At 45.4% G+C, this 19,831-nt stretch overlaps 1 protein-coding gene across 6 annotated transcripts in view; it reads right to left on the bottom strand.

The window, feature by feature from the left end:
* The window catches only part of HELZ (helicase with zinc finger), a 161,937-nt gene extending 149,242 nt beyond the window's left edge, over positions 1-12,695 (bottom strand). For 2 of the 6 annotated variants that reach the window (XM_078438253.2, XM_078438258.2), the window contains exons 1-3: positions 12,611-12,695; positions 11,204-11,259; positions 6,910-6,966 (exon numbers count right to left, since the gene is read on the bottom strand). The gene's annotated coding sequence lies outside the window, so the exon portion shown is untranslated. The other 4 variants (XM_078438255.2, XM_078438254.2, XM_078438257.2 and 1 more) reach the window with 4 other exon arrangements.
* Positions 12,696-19,831: the final 7,136 nt, after the last annotated feature.

Raw genomic sequence — 19,831 nt, 5'->3', positions numbered from 1 at the left:
GCATTATGTCTAACAGCCAAAAGGTGGAAACAACCCAAGTGTCCATCCGCAGATGAATGGATTAAAAATGTGGCATTTACATACAATGGCGTATTATTTAGCCTTAAGAAGGAAGGAAATGCTGACACGTGCCACAACATAGGTGAGCCCTGAAGACACCACGGTAGGTGAAAAAAGCCAGGCACAAAGGACAATGTATGATTGTACTTACATGAGGGACCTAGAATGGCAAATTCATAGAGACAGAAAATAGAATGCTGGTTGCCAGAGGCTTGCAGGAGGGGGAAATGGAGAGTTGTTTAACAGGTACACAGTTTCGGTTCGGGGCAATGAGAGAGTTTTAGAGACAGATGGTGGAGGCAGTTCAACAACACGATTGTACTTACTGCCACTGAAATGAATATAAAAATGGCTAAAATGGTAAATTTCTTGTCATGCATATTTAACCAAAATTCTAAAAACTACAAGTACACAAGCCTTAATAACCTCCTTATAAGCAGTGAGGCCCACGGCTTAATCCAGAAGCAAACTTAAGGATTCCTCATGGTCCATTTCCCAGTATGCCCTACCCATGAAGAAGGACCAAGAGCAGGGGCGCCTGGGTGGCTCAGTTGGTTAAGCATCCGACTTAGGCTCAGGTCATGATCTCGCGGTCCGTGAGTTTGAGCCCCGCGTTGGGCTCTGTGCTGACAGCTCGGAGCCTGGAGCCTGCTTTGGATTCTGTGTCTCCCTCTCTCTCTGCCTCTTCCCTGCTTGTGCTCTGTCTCTCAAAAATAAATGAACATTTAAAAAAAAATTTTTTTAAATAAAAAAAGAAGGACCAAGAGCCAGAGTCAAAGGTGAGAAATTAGTCCCACTAAATAAACTCAGAAAAGCCAAAACACAGGACCAAGTCCAAGGTGGTTGGCGAGCGGCAAGCTAGGAAAGAGAAGGCGGGGGGCGCCTGGGTGGCTCAGTGGGTTAAGCGGCCGACTTCGGCTCAGGTCATGATCTCGCGGTCCGTGAGTTCGAGCCCCGCGTCGGGCTCTGTGCTGATGGCTCAGAGCCTGGAGCCTGTTTCAGATTCTGTGTCTCCCTCTCTCTAACCCTGCCCCGTTCATGCTCTGTCTCTCTGTCTCAAAAATAAATAAACGTTTAAAAAAAAAAAAAAGGAAAGAGAAGGTGGGAAGCAGGGACTCTCTCAGGACATGGCCAGCTGATGAGACTGGTAAGGACAGAAGAGCGGTGAGAACAAGGAAGAACAGAGAGCAGGAGAGATCGGAGAAGGGAATTGCCCCTAAGGTAACAAAAGGGAGGGGAGTGGAGGCAAAGGTCAAATAGGTAAAAAAGCAAGAAGGGGATTCATTCAAGAAGAGATTCTGTCCAAGGGTCAGCAGAAAAATTACTTCCTTCCATTGACATGGCCATTTGTATCTAAAGAAACCAAAAAAGTTGATGAAGCCTATGAAAAGTTAGGGAGAAAAATTTTGTTCTATGAAAGACTACTACTGTGTCACCATCCGCAGAGAACTAACATCACTTTTCATGGGTTTTTGTTTTGTTTTGTTTTGTTTTGTTTTTTATACAAGAACAACTTATTTGCTTAGAATTAATTTCAATGTGGGCCTACCTTTTTTGTTATTAAACATTAGTATACCATGAATGAATTTAAAATGTTCTACAGAACAGGAGTTAAGAGTATGCAAGCTTGAGGGGGTGCCTGGGTGGCTCAGTCGGTTAAGCACCCAACTTCAGCTTAGGTCATGATCTCGTGGTTTGTGGGTTCAAGCCCCACATCGGGTTCTCTGCTGTCGGCATCGAGCCCGCTTTGGATCCTCCGTCCCCCCTTCTCTCTGCCCTTCCCCAGCTCATGCTCTCTCCTCCCCTCTCTCTCAAAAATAAACATTAAAAATTTAAGAAAAAAAAAAGAGTTTACAAGCTTGAAACCAGATCTGCCTGAATTTCAATCTTGGCATGGCAACCTGAGACAACCTACATAACTCTGCCTCAATCTCCCAATCTGCAAAATAGGGATAATAACAGTATCTACCTTGCAAGCCTCTTGCAAGAATTAAATAGGTTAAATTATAAAAGTACTTAGAACAGTGTCTCGCCACTGTTATAAAAGCATCAGCTCACTATTACCCCCCAGGTCTAGAATATGAGCTCCATGGGAGCTGGGATTTTGTCTGCTTTGTTCACTATTGAAGCCCCAGGTTCCTGACCTAAGTATGTGCTGAAAAATAAAAATTTGTTGAATCAGATACACTTTATGCCAGCAACACAGAACCCTGAAGTTGAAGAGCACGACTTTTTTGTTACTACTGACAACTAAAACCCGCATAATAATTTAGCCCGAAAGTTTAGAGTTCATAGAGGGTTTTGACATACCTCGTCTCAAGGGATTTTACAAAGCTGATATTATTTATCTCCATCTCACAAACTAAGAAGACTTCAGGGGTTTGCCCAAAACACAAAGTCTGAGGCAGAACAGGAATTCTGAGCATGGAGTCTGCTGGGGATTCTCTCTCTCTCTCTCTCTCTCTCTCTCTCTCTTTCCCTCTCCCCTGCTCACTCACTCTCTAAAATAAAATAAATAAAAAATAATAATTTTTTAAAGTTAAAAATAAAGAAAGCAAGTCCTCATTTCCCAACGTAAACTCCGCCACTCCCAACTTTCTACTGAGTACACCTGAATGTGAGGACAACAGCCAGATGACAACCTTCAGCTCTTGGCAGTGAGGGAGGGAAGGGGACACTGGACTGGGAGTCAGGAAGCTTCATCTGTGCTTGGTTTTAGTAAGTACGAGACCTCTCTGGCTCCTCTAATGCCTCTGGGCCCTGAACTTCCTCATCTGTTCCTTCTAGGACTAAAATTCTGACTTCGGCTTTCTCCTAGCTTCTGGAACTCAACAAACAAAACCAAATTCATCTTTTCTCTATTCCAAACCCCTAAGACGTGTTCTTCCTTCTGATGTCCCTATTCCTGATGCCCATTCTGCCAGCCACCCAAGCATAAACACTTCAACATCACCTCTGACTTAGAACTGACTGTTTCCTTCCCCTCCTGCCTAATCGGTCACCACAACCCTGTTCAACCTCCAAAATATCTTCTGAATCTGTCACCTCCTTTCCATCCCCAAGGCCATCGACTCAATTCAGGCCCTCGCCTGAACTATGGCCATGAGCACAACTAAGTCCCTCCCTGTGTCTCCTCACGGCCAATCCATCATACTCATCCTCGGTTTGGCACTCAACACCCTCCAAGACCCAGTCCTGACCTCTCTGCGGCCTCATCTTCCATCGCGTTCCGTTATGTCTCCCAGGGTCCAATGAGTTTAGACGCACGGTTTCCTGGCGCCCACCTCATTCTGGCACCAACCCCAGCCTCTGCCCAAGCTATCCTTCCCTCCAGAATGCCTCCTTCCATCGCTTCTCCTCTTCGGGGGGGGTCAATTTAAATGCCGCTTCTTCAAGTGAAGTGTTCCCTGATCTCCCCAAGGGGACAGTATCACTCCCTCTACTTAACCCCTAAGCACCTTGGTGGAACCTCTTTTAGAGCACCTATCAAACTCCTAGTAGTCCTTTCATTTTCTGGTGCCCCTGTTCTCCCTACGAGAGGGTTCGTTCCTTGTGAGTAGGAAATAGGTTTTATTCACCTTCGTATTCCTCACAAGACAGCTTCTCAAAGACTGTGAAGACATGATGGTATGCCATGAATGAGCTACAGATATTCCACACGGTGATCCCCTCGGCCCTCCAAGCAGCCACAAAGCGACTTCGGCAGTCAGAGTCCCCACTGGTCAAGTCTCAAGCATTCCCGAGTAGCCTCCGCCTCCAACCAGGCAGAGGCCGAGACGACGACTTGAGAAGCACTCAGAGGACGCACGTGGCACACTGTATAAAGTGGATGCCCAAGAAACATTTGCTGAATTGAATCTTGGAATAATCCATCTGTTCCCCCTCAACCGCTGTCCCCAAGATCCCTGACCATCTAGACCTCTTTGAACGTTTTCACTGGATGTGTTCTGGTTATCTTTTTATTAACTACCTATCATCACCTGGTTATACTCGCCTTACTATCCAAAGCTTACATCAATACTGTATTGCGCAAAACAGCAGAGAATACGCACAATTTACCATGAAGAGATTCAAAGAATGAAATTCAACACTATAGAACAAAGAAAAGCAAATGCCACTTTACACCACCAAATGAGCAAAAACTTTTTTTAAAATTTTTTTTTAGGGGCGCCTGGGTGGCTCAGTCGGTTAGGCGTCCGACTTCGGCTCAGGTCACGATCTCACGGTCCGTGAGTTCGAGCCCTGCGTCGGGCTCTGTGCTGACAGCTCAGAGCCTGGAGCCTGTTTCGGATTCTGTGTCTCCCTCTCTCTCTGACCCGCCCCCGTTCATGTTCTGTCTCTCTCTGTCTCAAAAAAAAATAAACATTTAAAAAAAATTTTTTTTTAATATTTTTTAATGTTTATTTATTTTTGAGAGAGGGAGAGAGACGGAGCGTGAGCAGGGGGCAGAGGTGCAGAGGGAGAGGGAGACAGAATCCGAAGCAGGCTCCAGGCTCTGAGCTGTCAGCACAGAGCCCGACGCAGGGCTCGAACCCACAAGCTGTGAGATCATGACCGGAGCCGAAGTCAGATGCCCAACTGACTGAGCCACCCAGGCGCCCCAGTGAGCAAACACTTTTAAGGAAAAAATGTATTTCTGTCCAGTTATGGTAAAACTGGTACGTCCGTGTTTCTGCTAATAGTACAAACTGGTACAACATTCTTGAAAAACAGCGTGGCAACACATATCAAAAGTCGTAATAACATTCATTCCATTTAACACAATACACTCAGGGGGAGCCTGGGTGGCTCAGTCAGTTAAGCAACCTACTTCAGCTCAGATCATGATCTCATGGTTTGTGGGTTCGGGCCCCACATCAGGCTCCGGGTGGACAGCTCAGAGCCCGGAGCCGGCTTCGGATTCTGTCTCCCTCTCTCTGCCCCTTCCCTGCTCACACCCTGTCTCTCTCTCTCAAAAAATAAACATTAAAAAAAAAAATTATAACACAACACTCAGAAATGTATCCTAGAACTATAATTAGTCAAAAAATAATAAACATCTATAATAATGTAGATTAAAGTATTAAGTGAAAACCAGGGAGCAACATGTTTAACCTAACATTAAAAAATTTAAGTAAATTATGGGAGCATGACTTGATGAAATATTTTGCACCCTTTCAAAATGTAAGCATATAAATTAAAATTGTGACACCTATAACATGAAAATGTTCCATGATCTAACAAGCAGAAAAAATTCCAATTACATGCACTATAATTAGACATGAATAAAATATATATATATATGTACACATATATATACATGTAAATGCTTGTATGTGTACACGTGTATACATACATATATAGTTTTTAATGGAACTCCAAAAAGAAAATCAACGATTTTAGGGTAATAATCTAAATATTTAACAATTTAATATCCATTCCTGTTAACTTAAAAAAGAAAGTCCCCCCATACTCAAGAAAGAGGGGTTCCAGGATACAAGCTTGACAGAACCTCAAGAAAAGATCCAACCTATCACTGAGCATTTTGGCCTTACCTGAGAACTCACACGTTCCTTATCACAATGACCTCTATATGACAACCCCAGACCATAGCTTTCCAAGGACTAAGGAACCATCTCGAATGGTCTTCAGATCACACCCATGAATCATGCAAAACAAGCATAGCCTCAAAAACAAAGACAATCAGCAAAGAGCCAAGCCCACATTCAATTATAAAACCTGAAAGGATACAGTAGCGTCACATTCAAGTGTCGGGTATTCTCAAAGCCAACTTGCTGCCTCAGTGAGGGACTGTATCACATTTAAAAAGCAGTCTGAAATCATGGACAAATCAAAGAACTAAGGGCCAAGAGACCAAGGTACAGTGAAAGGGAAAAAGAAAAGTTATTCCAACTACAAAGAACAGAAAACTGAAAACTCCAGCTTAAAGCAGATGGGTAAAAAGTAGCTGGCAATGTCTTGTAAACCAGAGGCCAGAGGCCATAAGGCAGGATGGCAAGATATTTTATCAACAGATGAAGCTTCCTTGAGCTGGTGAGGTCTAAAAAAGACTAGCATTGAAAATGTATCAAAACATAATTTTAGCACTGATGCCCCACAAGGACAGTATCAAAACAGTCTTCTAATTGCTTTTGCTGTAGTATCACCATTGTCCAAATTTAAAATGAAAGACCAAGATGCTATAATGGACCAAGAAAATTAGTTCTTGTGAATTACAAATAATAAAGATCAAATGGCCTTTCTTAGCAGGGCATTTCAGCAAAAGACAACAAATATGAAGGACTAATTAAAACAACCATTAGGAAAGAAAGTCTAACCTTTTGTTTCTATCGCTGTGTTCTCACTACCTAGATGCACAAAAATGCAGATATATACAGTCATTCGTGACAACACACACACAGCAGATAACAGGAAAAACAAAACTATTCAATACTTCCCCAAGTTCATGGGAGCACAGGGGGATTACCACTCCAGAATGCTGACTCAGAAACTGAAGGGCCTCTCAAGTTCTAATCATATGCAGATAGGAGTCGTCTCTGTGCAGTTACTCAATCAGAACGTAAGTAGAAGATTAACCTACCCTGGCTTCTCTTCAAACAAACTCTGGCAGAGCGGCCCCCGGGCTCCCCAGAGTATGTTCATCCTCATCCAGTCTGTTCCAGAAGCAGCCAATTCAGTCAGGACCCGCATCTTCAGGTTTCCACAGCTTCCCTACCATGCAGCATCACTGCATCCTTGTCCCAGCTTATGCTTCCTGGCCAGACACTCTACATTTAAAGTCTCTCCTCTCTTCCTCAGGCATCACCAAGTTCTTGTTTTCTAAATAAAGCTCTCCTAAACCTTACTCACCTGCAGTTCACTGCACTGGGTATCACCCAAATAGCCCATCAGAGCTCTTTATAATTTCTGAAAGAGAGAAAAGGAAGCTTTTCAATACATAGTAGAAAACACCTTTGCTGATGTATCAGTTCTGAAGCGTTTGTATCCAATATTCACAGCGTATGGTCTTCTGGTCCATAGTATTTCAGTAAAACGTAGCCTAATCAGCCAGGACCAAAAGTCCTGAGATAAGAGACCAGAGATAAAAGTTCGGTTTATTGTTGCTATTACTTAGCGGTGTGACCTTGGGCAAGTCCCTTGACTTCTGCAGGCCTAAATCTCCTCATCTGGAAAATCAGACAGACCAGGGATGAGCAGCACAGCACATTGCAGGGGGAAGAGCACAGGCCTTCCAAGACAGGCCAGCACCACAAGCTACTAGTCATCATGACATCTGTCGGCTAGTTGTTCACATTTGGCCTAAATCTCCTCCTGGGCAAAACAGAAATAACAACAAGTATCTTCGGGTTGTTCCGAGAATTAAAGGAGAGATGATGAGTTATAAAGAGACTATAGTAAACACACTGTGTGGTTTATCATAAAATTCTACAGGTGGTAATTACCACCATTACCCCCGGCCCTAAGGTTATATAAATTCAATTCACAAATATTTTGTTTTTCCTTACGGGATCAACAAATCAAAAGCGTACCATCCCGACAATGGAATTAACCGGGTGTCTCACTAACAATTCAATTACAGTTATCTTCAACTGATGGTAGTTTACGATTATCAGTATTACTTAACATCAGCAGGAAAGAGATGTTAGCCCCTGCACAACATCTAAACTGGTTCAGTGGCCATGCCTTCCGCGACTTCTCCCTCTGCTTTCCCTACTACTATATAAATACCCAGTAACAGGTCTTCCAAAAGCCAAATGACACCAACTGTTTTCCACGGTCAGCTCAAGGGAATACAACGAAAGATGGAGGAAAGGGAACGAAGGCTTTTTTTTTTTTTTCCATCTTTTTTACTCTACACACTTAAGTACTGTTCAAATTTGTTTACCACAGCATGCGTCAGTTTTGCATAAAGACAACTGTTTAAAACTATGTTAGTTATACATTTTGCCTAGTGACAGGAAGCTCCCCTCACAGGAATGATGTCACCGCAAGGAGAATTTCCACAGAAGAAAGCAAAAAGGCAAATTCAGATGTGCTGAGAACACCTAAAATATGGCACCAAAATAACAAAAATCACAAACATTCACACTTCAGAATGGTTCAGTCAAAAAATATGCCATGCGTTCTCTGAAGATCTAATGATGAATCAGGGGTTTTTTTTGGTTCAAAGCAGGATGAATATATAAACGTTGGTTTTACCAGACAACTTCCTGCTCTTAGAGAAATGACCCAGTACAATTTATACAAGTAAACAAGTTGGTATGACTCTGAAAAACTGTCAACTAGTCTTAGACAACTGACAGCTTTTAAAAATTATATTACATATAGAAATTAAAAGTCTTCACACAACATCTACAATTTGTTAAAAAAGGAATAATAACTCTATTAAAATTCAGGATTACTCAAAAGTATTACCCCAGCCACTCCTGGAGTGACAAACCACTATGTTTTATGTTGCTTCTAGCCAGTGCTACATAAATCCTGACTACACCCATCAATTTACATGAACTGTGAGCTGGTGTGTCCACATTCTCCACACATAACATAGTTCTTTCCCAGAAAACGTTTCAAAATATTACTTAGAAATCAAACTGTATTTGCAGGCACACTTATCTACGTTTATGAGACTAAACAACCATAACAATTTGCTCGTAATTTTTAAGTAGCCCCTCCCCCTACCTTGTTTATCAACAAGTTGATAAACTTGGCCCAAAATCTTCTATGCATTTGAAACGAGAGGCCAAGGATGTTATTTCTTGTGCTGAGCCTGTATTTGGATCTTAAATATAGTCAGACAATTATAGACTAACTTGCATTTAATATTAATACCAAGCCTACCTCTTAAACAGGGAATAAAAATGCATGTACGAGATCTGGTCTACTTATTTGTAGGTCCCTCTGCAATATTCTTAGCCTTTCATGAATATGCTGTGTATTTTTAAACTACACAAGGCCCTCTGCCTGATGATCTGTCCTGTTGTTTTGGCATCCCTCCCCTCTCCAGTAAAACACTGGCCAGTCCATAAATGTATACAGACTTTATAATGATGCAGACTGAATATTTTTGATATTAGAAGATGAAAAATCTTGCTAACAGTGGCAAAAAACAAGTTTGCCACCTGACAGAGAGGTACTTAATGACTCCCCAAAACTACAGCCTTACCTAAAAATAGTGTCCTAGCTTCTCAGCCAAAAGGATAGACGAAAAAAGCTGCCTTTATTCAGCTAAAAGACAGACTTCTACTTTGCCTCAACCTTTAAGACGAAGGTACTTCTTATTTTAGAATACTTTGTGTAACAACTTGTTTGATGGCCAACCACTAACTTCACTTTGAAGTGACTACTGACAATTTACATGGTCTACACGTATGAAAACTGTGGAAAAGGTCTTGACACAATGCAGGCCAAACAACACTAGCCACAAGAGACTACCTATTTCTAAATACTCAATTTTTTTAAGTTTGTCCTTATTTATTTTTTTAGCATTCTCTACACCCAACATAAGGCTCAAACTCCTGACCCCAGAGATCAAGAGTCTCATGTTCTTCCAACTGAACCAGGCAGGTGTCCTAAATATTCAGTTTTTCAGACCACAAACAAACATCTCCATCGGCCAAGACATAGATCACTGGTTCCTTTCCACAAAGTAATCTGCAAAATTAAATAGATAAATAAATAAAAATAAAAGGTCTTGATTGGGAGGTCTAAGGCATGAATATGCCTCTATCTGTAAGCTGAAAATAAATTTTAAAATCCACATTTGCTCAGCAAAGAATAAAAATAAAAATCTATGGGGGCTCCTGGGTGGCTCAGTCGGTTAAACGTCCGGCTTCAGCTCAGGTCATGATCTCTCGGTTTGTGAGTTCGAGCCCGGCATCAGGCTGTGTGCTGACAGCTCAGAGCCTGGAGCCTGCTTCGGATTCTGTGTCTCCCTCTCTCTCTACCCCTTGCCCTCTCACACTGTCTGTCTCTCAAAAATAAACATTTAAAAAAACTTTTTTAATAAAAAATAAAAAATAAATAAAAATCTATGTAATACACACAAGTTTCAAACGCAAGCAAATGTGGCCTGTGCACTTACAGAAGGATGATTGATTTATGTCCACCTTCCCCTCCCAGGTTTTTGTGTGTACGGTTTTGTTTTGTTTTTGTTGTTTTGGGGGTTTCCTTTTTTTTTTTTTTTTTTTTTTTTTGGTAAAGCAAAATGTCAATAGTATGCCTCAATCTGGAAAAAAAATAAAGCACAGCTTATTCTCCTTAAATGGATATTGTGATAAATAGGAAGTTTGTGACAGGATCTCAAAATCCAAAGGCTACCCAGATGTGTTGGGGAAAAAACACACACACAGACACAAACAATGACCAATTTCCCATAATAACTTTACATTTTCTCAATAAACCATAACAAAATATTTTTAAAGTTGAGAAAAGTGCTTGTGAAAAATGTAAAATTAGCAAACTTCTCTCCTCCTCCTTACTGAATTATAACTGCTCACAAACACTCTATCAATGTCCTTTAAATCCAAAGCATTCTAAATTAGATTAAAGCAACACTTCCGATTCACATATCACATAGGACCAAAAATTAGCCCTAATAAGCTAAAATCTCAACACCCTTGTTTTTTATTTCAAAATAAGCATGTGACAAGTATTATTCCAGTTTTTATAAAACAAAAAGGAGAGACTGATGCCTAAAATAAATCTTTCCAAAGGAAAGGTTATATTTGACAAGAGTCCCAGGAACTGTGGACACACAAAATCCACATAAACAATCACTAACACTCAATGTGGAGTATGTGATGGCTCCCAATACACACAAGAAATTAAGACATCCAACTGAAATTACACAAGGAAATTTAAATATAATGACCCCTGGTGAAGATACTGATCAAGGAGAGTTGCAAATAACATTTGGCTGTGGATACGCTCCACTATAGCTGAGCATGTTCAACAACTGAAAAGTTTGGTCCATAGGACACATTTCTCCTTTCTAAATGGAGCCCTGCCTATACACCCATGTGATTGATTGAGATGTTTGGAAAATAAAGATGGTCCCGTCAATTTAGTTTCAGCCTCACCCTTGTGCATTAGTTAAAATAAAGAAGGGGGGAAAAAGGTAAATCATTCTTAACTCCAGTCTCACCTTACACATCTCATCAGCACTGTAGTTCTTTAGTGATCAATTACTTCATCCAATTCCTGAGGCAAACAGAAAAGTAAAATGTGTCTGTACAACATCAGTAACAGGCATCACCAGTAGCAAATAACTTTATCAGCCCCAAGTAAAAGGGCTTCTAAAATTTAAATGGAAAAAGTTACCAAAATGGTACAGTAAGCAGTTTTGTAAATGATTGTTTTAGTTTAAAATAAAAGCACTTCTCCTTTCTGTGTGATGGCAGAATAGACTATAAAATTCTCTTAAGATCCAAAATGTAAAAAAAAAAAAAAAAAAAAAAAAAAAGTCAGCTCTTTCAACACTGACTGATTTTACTTTCAAAGAAGGAAAAAAAAGAAATAAAGGACAAGAAACCTCATTAATGTAAGTTTAAGACAGGGCAAAATTAAGAACAAACTAGCCAGAACAACTCCTCCCTCCCCACCCCACCTCCCACCCACACCCGGCATCCACTGTCTCTGGAATTATACATATTAACGATTTGCCCGAAAAGTCTAAGTTGTGAAGGAGAAGGAATAACAATTTTGAGTTTCAAACAAAACCGGAGGATCCCAATCCAAGAATCCTAAGACCCTTGGCTTCCAGCCCTGTCTGAAGGATCCCCAGCTAAGGGTAGGGTGCAGAAAGCTCAAATAATTTGAGGAGAGAGGAATCAAAGTTCCCTAAATAAAACTGCAGTCCCTTACCCCGAGGAAAGGGGAGTCTTAAAAGAATCTCCAGGAAAAGATAGTCTTTTTTTTTTTTTTTTATAGTTTTTATTTTTGTTGATGCGCTTGTGGGCCAATGAGAATTTCCGAGGAGGGGGCGGAGAAAGGGGGGGGGGAGAAAAGTGAAGCTCGGGCAACAGCCCCGGGCGGGGGAGGAAGGGGGCGCACCCCTGACCCACTTTTGCCGACGCCCACCCTCGGCCCCCTCCCCACCGCTGCAAGTCCGAGCCCAGAGGGGGCGATCGAGCGGGGCGTGGGAGGCCCGCACGCTCCCCACCCCCAGCCGCGACCCGGAGGAGGGCAGCGTGCAAGGCGGCTCGACCCCCCCCCCCCACCCGAGTGCCCGCGGCTGGAGAAACCTCCCACAGGCTCGCGGCCCAGGTCTGCAAAGCCCCCTCCACCGCCTGGGCCCCGGGCGCCGCGGCCCCCAGCGGAGGGGAAGGGGACCGAGGAGGGGAAGAAGCTGTAAACAGCCCCAGCGTCCGGGCCTCGCCTCGAAGAGCCCCGCTTCCCAGGCCCCGCCGCGGCCGCCTGAGTCCCCAGCCCGTCCGAGGGACGCCCCTCCCGGGGCCTCGGGGACCGGAGGGGAGTCAGGTCTCCTCCCCAGAGGGCTCCGGCAGCTCGCGGAGCGGTCCCAGCAGCAGAGAAGGGGGAAGTCAGGACTTACCTGTCATTACTTTCTACGCCATCTTGGATCCACTTGTCAACGTCCCCACAAAGCATTATGGGTAAGAAAGAGCCTTTAAAGTGACTCCCCCCCTCGGCCCCCGACTCCCGCCTCCCGCCGCCGGCGCCGCCCCTCCGGCCGCACCTCCCGCCCGGAAAGTTGCCCCGGCAGGCGGGCCGGCCCGGGCGTCTGCAGACCGGCCCCCTCCCCTCCTCCGGGCTGTTTGCATTTAAAATTCATCCCCATTTTAAAAATGTGGCTTTGGGTTTTCCTCTTTGCTCCTGCCTCTGGGCTCCCTTCCCCCCACCCCTCGTCTCCACGCCTGTTCCCTTTGCCCCGCCGCCCTCCTGCCCTGGCAGACACCCCACGTCTGCATTTAATCAGCCCGAGGTTTCCCTGCTGCTGGCAGCAGAGAGCTGCTCATTGATTTATTTATGCGCATTTATGCGTCTGTTACTGCTCTAGATCCTCGGTGCCCGGCGGCGGGCTCGTGGCCGGCTCCCTGCCCCGGGGCATCCGGGGGTCGCCTGCAGGGCCCTGGAGCCCCGCAGCCCCGCAGCCCCGTAGGCGCTCTGACTCCGGCATCCGCGGGTGGAAAGGTGCCTCTGTCCTAGCAAAGCGCTCCGAGGCCCTCGGGCTCCAGGACCTGGGCGGACACTATCCCCGGCGTCAAAGCGTGTTTGGGGGTTGGGGGGAAGTAAGAAGCTGAATGCAACTTTTACCCGTCTGCTCTCCCTTCAGCTGTCTCCTCCCCTCGGCCGGTAACGTGATCCGTGACCCTCTAGGTGGGGACCCCTCCCCTAGGAATGTGGCTTTGGGCACTGCCGTATCCACCCATTTGCAGTCCCGGCTGAGAGTGGACTGTGACTTCCTGGGGCAGGTAACTCGGGGGCGCAGGCTGCGGGCTCTGGCCCGGACGGGGAGGCGCGCCAGGGCCCCGGGAGAGTCCGCGAGCGGAGAGAGTCCAGGGCTGGGAGGAGGGTGCGCCCACCCGGGTCCACCTGCCGGGTCCCAGCGGGGCGGCGAGCCCCGGAGGCAGAGCTAGGGGAGGACCGCGGGCGCCACTCCCGCCGGGGGGTTGTGGGGGGACGTCCGGAGTTGCCCGGGTTCGCTTTAAGGAGGGGGCTACGAGACGCGGGGCGAGCAACCCTGCAGCCCACGCACGCCGGAGGGGCCTCTGCTCCCGCCCGCGGACTCTTTGTAGGGCGCAGAGCTCTGCCCGATACCCGCCGCCGGCTTTCGATTGAGCGCGGCGACCACACCACGCGTCCTCACTCAAGCGCAGTGGTCCCATACCCCCTGAAGCCTCGTAGTCAGTCCCCCAGCTCTTTCCCTTTACGGCGACTCTGGTTGCTTCCCACCCCCCCGCCCCATCCCCCACCAAGCAAGCGTTTACAAAGAAGTGTCCAAGGGAGAATCCTCTAGGACATCAGTGCTTGTGAAACTGTGTTCCCTACCAAATGCTGTTCAAGGGCTCTGAAATTAGAAGAATGCATGGGCATTAAAGCCCTCTTCGGGGCACGGGGAGTGCCTAGGGCCTGGGTCTACCCTAGGGTTTTGCTCTGTTCCAGACCCACAGCCCTCTCTCTCGAGGAACCTAGATGGATGCGGACACGAGCCCTGCCCCAGGGAGCAAAAAAAAAAAAAAAAAATCCACCAGGCAATTGTCCCGGCCAAATGAGTAGAATGAGGTGTAGACTCATTAAGGGATTGGCCCGGGGTCAGCCGTGAGGGAGGGAACAAGGTAATGAGTCACTCCAGGCAAAGAACAAGGCGTGCTGGGGAGGGACCTCCCCTGAGTCACCCACTTCTCTGAGCTTGGGAAACTGAAGCCTGGAGCCAGGTTCTTAGCTGTTGGGCTCAGGCATCCACATGGGGCCTGTGGACAAGGGGGCGGGGCCCAGAGGGCCCTCTGTTGCTGCCATCTGAATAATGGCCTTCCCCTCCCATCTAAAGGAGGCCCCCAAGGTTTTTGGGCTGATGGGAGGCTCGTGGGGTCCAGAGCCAAGAAAGAATTCTTGAAGACGTCTTTGGTGCAAAACGTGATTTTATTAAAGCTGGGGGACAGGATCCATGGGCAGGAACAGCTGCACTGCAAGTTGGGGGGGGGGGGGTGACCATTTTATGGAGTTGGGGGAGATAAAGTCCACAGGGAGTTTCCAAAGAGACTTTCACATGCTAAAGACTTACTTAAGGCCTAGCTATTGTCAAGCTAAGGTTGTTTTTCCCTCTAGCAAAGCATTAACATTAAGACTGTAGGGAGTTCCTGGACTTTAGGCCAGTGATAAGATTGTCTTTTTCTTGTAAACTATGCAGACTCTTATTTGTTTTTTGTCCTTTCCTGTTTTGGGGTAGCTGGGAGTGTCCAAGAAATATCCTACATGCCCCCCCCCCACCGGGGGTGGGGGAGGTATTGCTGTTAGCCTGTACTGTGCCCTCAGCTTGCCCCACTCTCCCTCATCACCCTCATCCCAATACCCCCCCTTGCTCCTTTTCCATTTCTCCTACACTTGCTTAGATACTCCTGTGTACTTACTTAATGGGTGCTTTGTGTCTACATAGCAACACTTCAGGTGTGTGGTCTGAGTTTCCTAAAATTAAACGCTGAATAAAACGCCAGCGAGGACTGTGCCTTTCCCACGTTTCCTTGGTGGGTACCTTTCTTTGCCTTGCATAGGCCTTGACCCAGAGAGGCACACAATTTATTCTGTGACTGCCTGACCCATTCGTCCACTCCAGGGTGCATCCTGCTTTATCCCTGTCCAAGACACCACCTGTTGCCTGACTTAGATGGCAACTCTTCTCCCGGCCTCCACTCGGCCCCCTGTGGTCCATTCTCCACCCGACCAATCCTGTGGCATGCCTGAAATGTTAATGGAAATACCTGACTCTTCTGCTTCACCCCATCAAAGGCAGCCCCTTAACAGTCGAAATAAAATCCAAATTCCCAACTGTGGCCCGTAGGCTCTTGGCGTGGGGTAGATCTTGCCTCCCTCCCTCCTTCACTGTGATCCCGCACACTGGCCTTGTCTCCCCCTGCAGCACCTCAAGCTTCCTTCCACTTAGGACCCTGTTGCCCCAGATCTGATGACCATCATCTTTCCAACACTCAGCTCTCGAATGTCACCTCCTCCAAGAGGACTTTCCTGATCCTCTTAACCGAAGCACGTCACTCTCTATTCTCTTACCCTGCATTAGAAATGACGGTGCTTGTCGGTTATCTGCCCCAAACCCCATTAGAGTGTAAGCTCCACAACGACACATGCCTCGTCTGGTTTGTTCACTCAGGGCCCAGACCTGGGCCTGGCACATAAATAGACGCTTAGCAAAATATTTGTTGAATGAATGGCCATACATTGATTTTTCTTTTTTAAGTAATCTCTACCCCCAGCGTGGGGCTCGAACTCACAACCCGGAGATCAAGAGTCGCTTGCTCTACTGACTGAGCCAGCCAGGGACCCCTGAACCACACGTTTATCAGAGTAGGGTGGCGGTGGTGAAATAGTGCTGAAGTATGGAAGGAAAGGCTGAGGGCCCGCCATCCCATCTCTTCAGGCCACACTGACCACCCACAACTAGACATGCACAAATAGGAATGAAGTTGGGGGGGAAACAGACCCCCTGGCCAACATTAGTGGCACTTCATTGTGATTCTGATCTGATAAAAACACTGCTCCAGCCCTTCCTCCCCATCCCCCTCACTGGCTACACTTTCTTTTCAATCCCAAGCCTCTGTCCTTGGGTCTCTCTTGTTTGCTGCACTCCCCTGACACCCCCCCCCCCAATCTCCATCTTAAGGCTTTAAATACCATCTTTAGCCTAAAGTATTGCTTCCAATCTACAGCTCGAGTCCAGGGCTTTCTCCTGAGCTTCAGACTCTTGCCCTTCCCACTTCGATCTCTCATAAACATCCCAAACTCCTTGTGTCCAGTGTTGCATCCACACGACTCCCGAAACAGAATGCTTCGGGCACCAGTGACAGTCACAACAAAATTTATTGCAATGAGAGGCAAAGCCAACCGATTGGGACCGGCACTCTTGACCAGAGTGCAGTCTCAAACAGCCGGGGTACAGGGGTACAGAGCTTTTATAACTGGCCACATCGTCTTATCATCACTTGGGGACAGAACAAAGAAATAGTTCCCAGATGGGGGTGGAAACAGTTCAGACATTTCCTTGCCCCAATCCAATCAAACACTAAACCAGTTGATTTCCCTTAAACTTTTGTTCCCTTGATTGATAGGACAAGGCTGTTATCTCTTAATCTACAGTGTTAAAACAAAGCTGTTATTTCTTACCGCTACAGATTAGCCCTACACTACAATTTAACCCTTACACCCAGAACCAGATTCTTGATCTCCACCCACAAATACACTCCACCAGGGTCTTCCCCAGCTCCATTCTTGGCAACTCCATCCTTGAAATTGATCAGGCCACAGTCTCCTCACCCTGCCAAACTCCACCTTCAGTCCATCTGCAAATCCTGCTTTGCCTTCAAAACGTACCCCGAACCCTGCCGTTTCTCATCACAACCGTCATTGCCACTTTGGTCCAGTCCACGGACATCTTCTCCCCTTTGACGCCTTCCAGGGCATTGTGAGGGTAGCTGCGATGGCTGGTCTGGCTAATAAAATGCATATCAAATCCTTTCTGTCCTCTGCATGTGACCCTCTGGTTTCCTTCCTCTCTTGCCATTCGGAAAAGAAACCAGAGTCCCGCACCATCAGCCTCTTCTCTTTGACCCCATCGCCCATCTCTCTCAGCCTTGCTCCGCCTCAGCCATGATGGCCTCCTTTTTTGAGCGTTCCCTCCTCCAGTAATATGTCCACATGATTCGCTCCCTCCCCTGCTTCAAGCCTTTGCTCACCCAAGTGAGTCTCCTCACTATTCTGTGAATTTCAATATTCCTCAGACACATGCTGTATTTTTTTTTTAACTTTATTCATTTTTGAGAGAGAGAGCAAGAGTGGGGGTAGGGCAGAGAGAGGGGGACGGAGGATCCGAAGCAGGCTCTGTGCGGACAGCAGCAAACCCAAAGAGGGACTCTAACTCAGGAACCCTGAGATCGTGACCTGAGCTGAAGTCGGGTATGTAACCGACTGAGCCACCCAGGGACCCCACGTGCTCTGTATTTCTTTCCATGCTTTTCTTCCAAGGCATTTATCACCTTCTAACATAAAAAGTAATTTGCTTAGTAATTCAGTTTCTTGTCTGTCTCTCTCCATGTGAGGAGTCAACTTGCTGATCACCAAAGATGTCTGTTTGCTGCTGAGAACAACATTTCCCAGCTATGCCCTTGCAGCTGGCTGGGGCCTTGTGGCTAGTTCTTACAGATGGACTTAGAGCAAAAGTATGACTATGGAAATCTGCCTTATCAAAAATACATGCATCAGACTCTAAGCTGAGCAGACAATAGACCTTTATTACGGTTGATCCATTGAGAACTTGTCCATTTGCTGTAGCATCCAGCACCTAATGACTACACCATGATTCCTACAGCCCGCTAGCATGAGAGTTCAATGAAGGCAAGGATTTGCTTATGCTTTCTTCATTTACTGTGTCTATCCTTACCGCCCACAACAGAGTTTATCATACAGTACTTAATAACTACTTGTTGAGTAAGGGACTGAATACCCTTCTCCACAACCAGTCATGAAAATCAGTAAATGGTTGACAAAGAAAGGACAATGGTGGGGAAGGAGGGGGGGTTGTGCTGGGTAGCTCAGTTGCTTAAGCTTCTGACTCGATCTCGGCTCAGGTCACGATTTCACAGTTCTATGGAATCAGGCCCCACATCAGGCCCTCCATTGACAGCATGGAGCCTGCTTGGGATTCTCTCTCCTCTCTCTCTCTCTCTCTCTCTCTCTCTCTCTCTCTCTCTCTCTGCCCCTTCCCCACTTGCTCGCTCTCTCACACTCTTTCTCACTCTCAAAATAAATAAATAAATGAAAAAAAATGAAATGAAAATGGGAAGCAATTTAGTTTTTATAGAAAAGCAGAAACTGTGGGTTGCTAGAGAATCGTTGGCTACAAGGCTTTGATAAAAACTAAAGAGAATTCCATAGAATTTTATTCTTCCCTGTTTTCACCTTTTTCTTCTTTTCTTCCTCCCACATTTCCACCTCCTCCATCTCTATTCTGCCCAAATCCTTCTTCATTCTCCCCTTCTCACTCCTTTTTCTTTCCTAGATTTTGTTCTTTTTCTTCTCACTTAATCTAACCAGAATTTACTGCCTAGTCCGAAACCATACAAAATCCTATAAGAGAGTACAGGCATGAATGTCTCTGACATCAGCCATGGCAACATTTTTCTAGATCTCTCTCCTGAGGTGAGGGAAATAAAAACAAAAATAAACTATTGGGACTACATCAAAATAAAAACCTACACAGTGAAGGAAACGACAGAACTAAAAAAACAACCTACTGAATGGGAGAAAATATTTGCAAATGACACATCCAATAAAGGGTTAGTATCTAAAATATATAAAGAACTGATACAACACAACACCAAAAAAACACAAATAATCCAATTTAAAAATGGGCAGAAGAGGGCCATCTGGGTAGCTCAGTTAATTGGGCATCTGACTCTTGATATCACCTCAGGTCATGATCCCAGGATCATGGAATCAGGCCCCACATCAGGCTCCACACTGAACATGAAGCCTGCTGAAGATTCTCTCTTCTCTTCTCCCTTCCTCTCTCCTTCTGCCCCTACCCCACTCATGTGCTCTCTTCGTTCTTACTAGCAACAGCAAAAAAAAAAAAAAAAAAAAATGGGCAGAAGATTTAAACAGACCCTTCTTCAAAGAAGACCTACATATAGCCAACCAACATGTGAAAAGCTCAAAATCACTCATCATCAGGGAAACACAAATCCAAACTACAATGAGATAACATCTCACACCAGTCAGAATGGCTAAAATAAAAAAAATAAAAAATAAAAAAAAAAACAAGAAATGTGTTGGGGAGGATGTGGAGAAAAAGGAACCCTTGTGCACTGTTGGTGGTGCTGCAGTGGAAAATAGTATAGAGTTTCCTCAAGAAATTAAAAATAGAACTGCCTTACAATCCAGTAATGGCACTACTGGCCATTTACCAAAAAAATACAAATTTTTTTCAAATGTTTATTGCAGCATTATTTATAATAGCCAAATTATGGAAGCAACCCAAGGGTCCATTGATAGATGAATGGATAGAAAAAAAGGTGATATATATATATAT

The sequence above is a fragment of the Panthera onca genome, chromosome E1 (assembly GCF_046562875.1).
Source record: "Panthera onca isolate mPanOnc1 chromosome E1, mPanOnc1 haplotype 2, whole genome shotgun sequence".
Classification (NCBI taxonomy): Eukaryota; Metazoa; Chordata; class Mammalia; order Carnivora; family Felidae; genus Panthera; species Panthera onca.
Note: the sequence above shows the minus strand (reverse complement) of the source record. Positions and strands in the feature narration are given on the sequence as shown.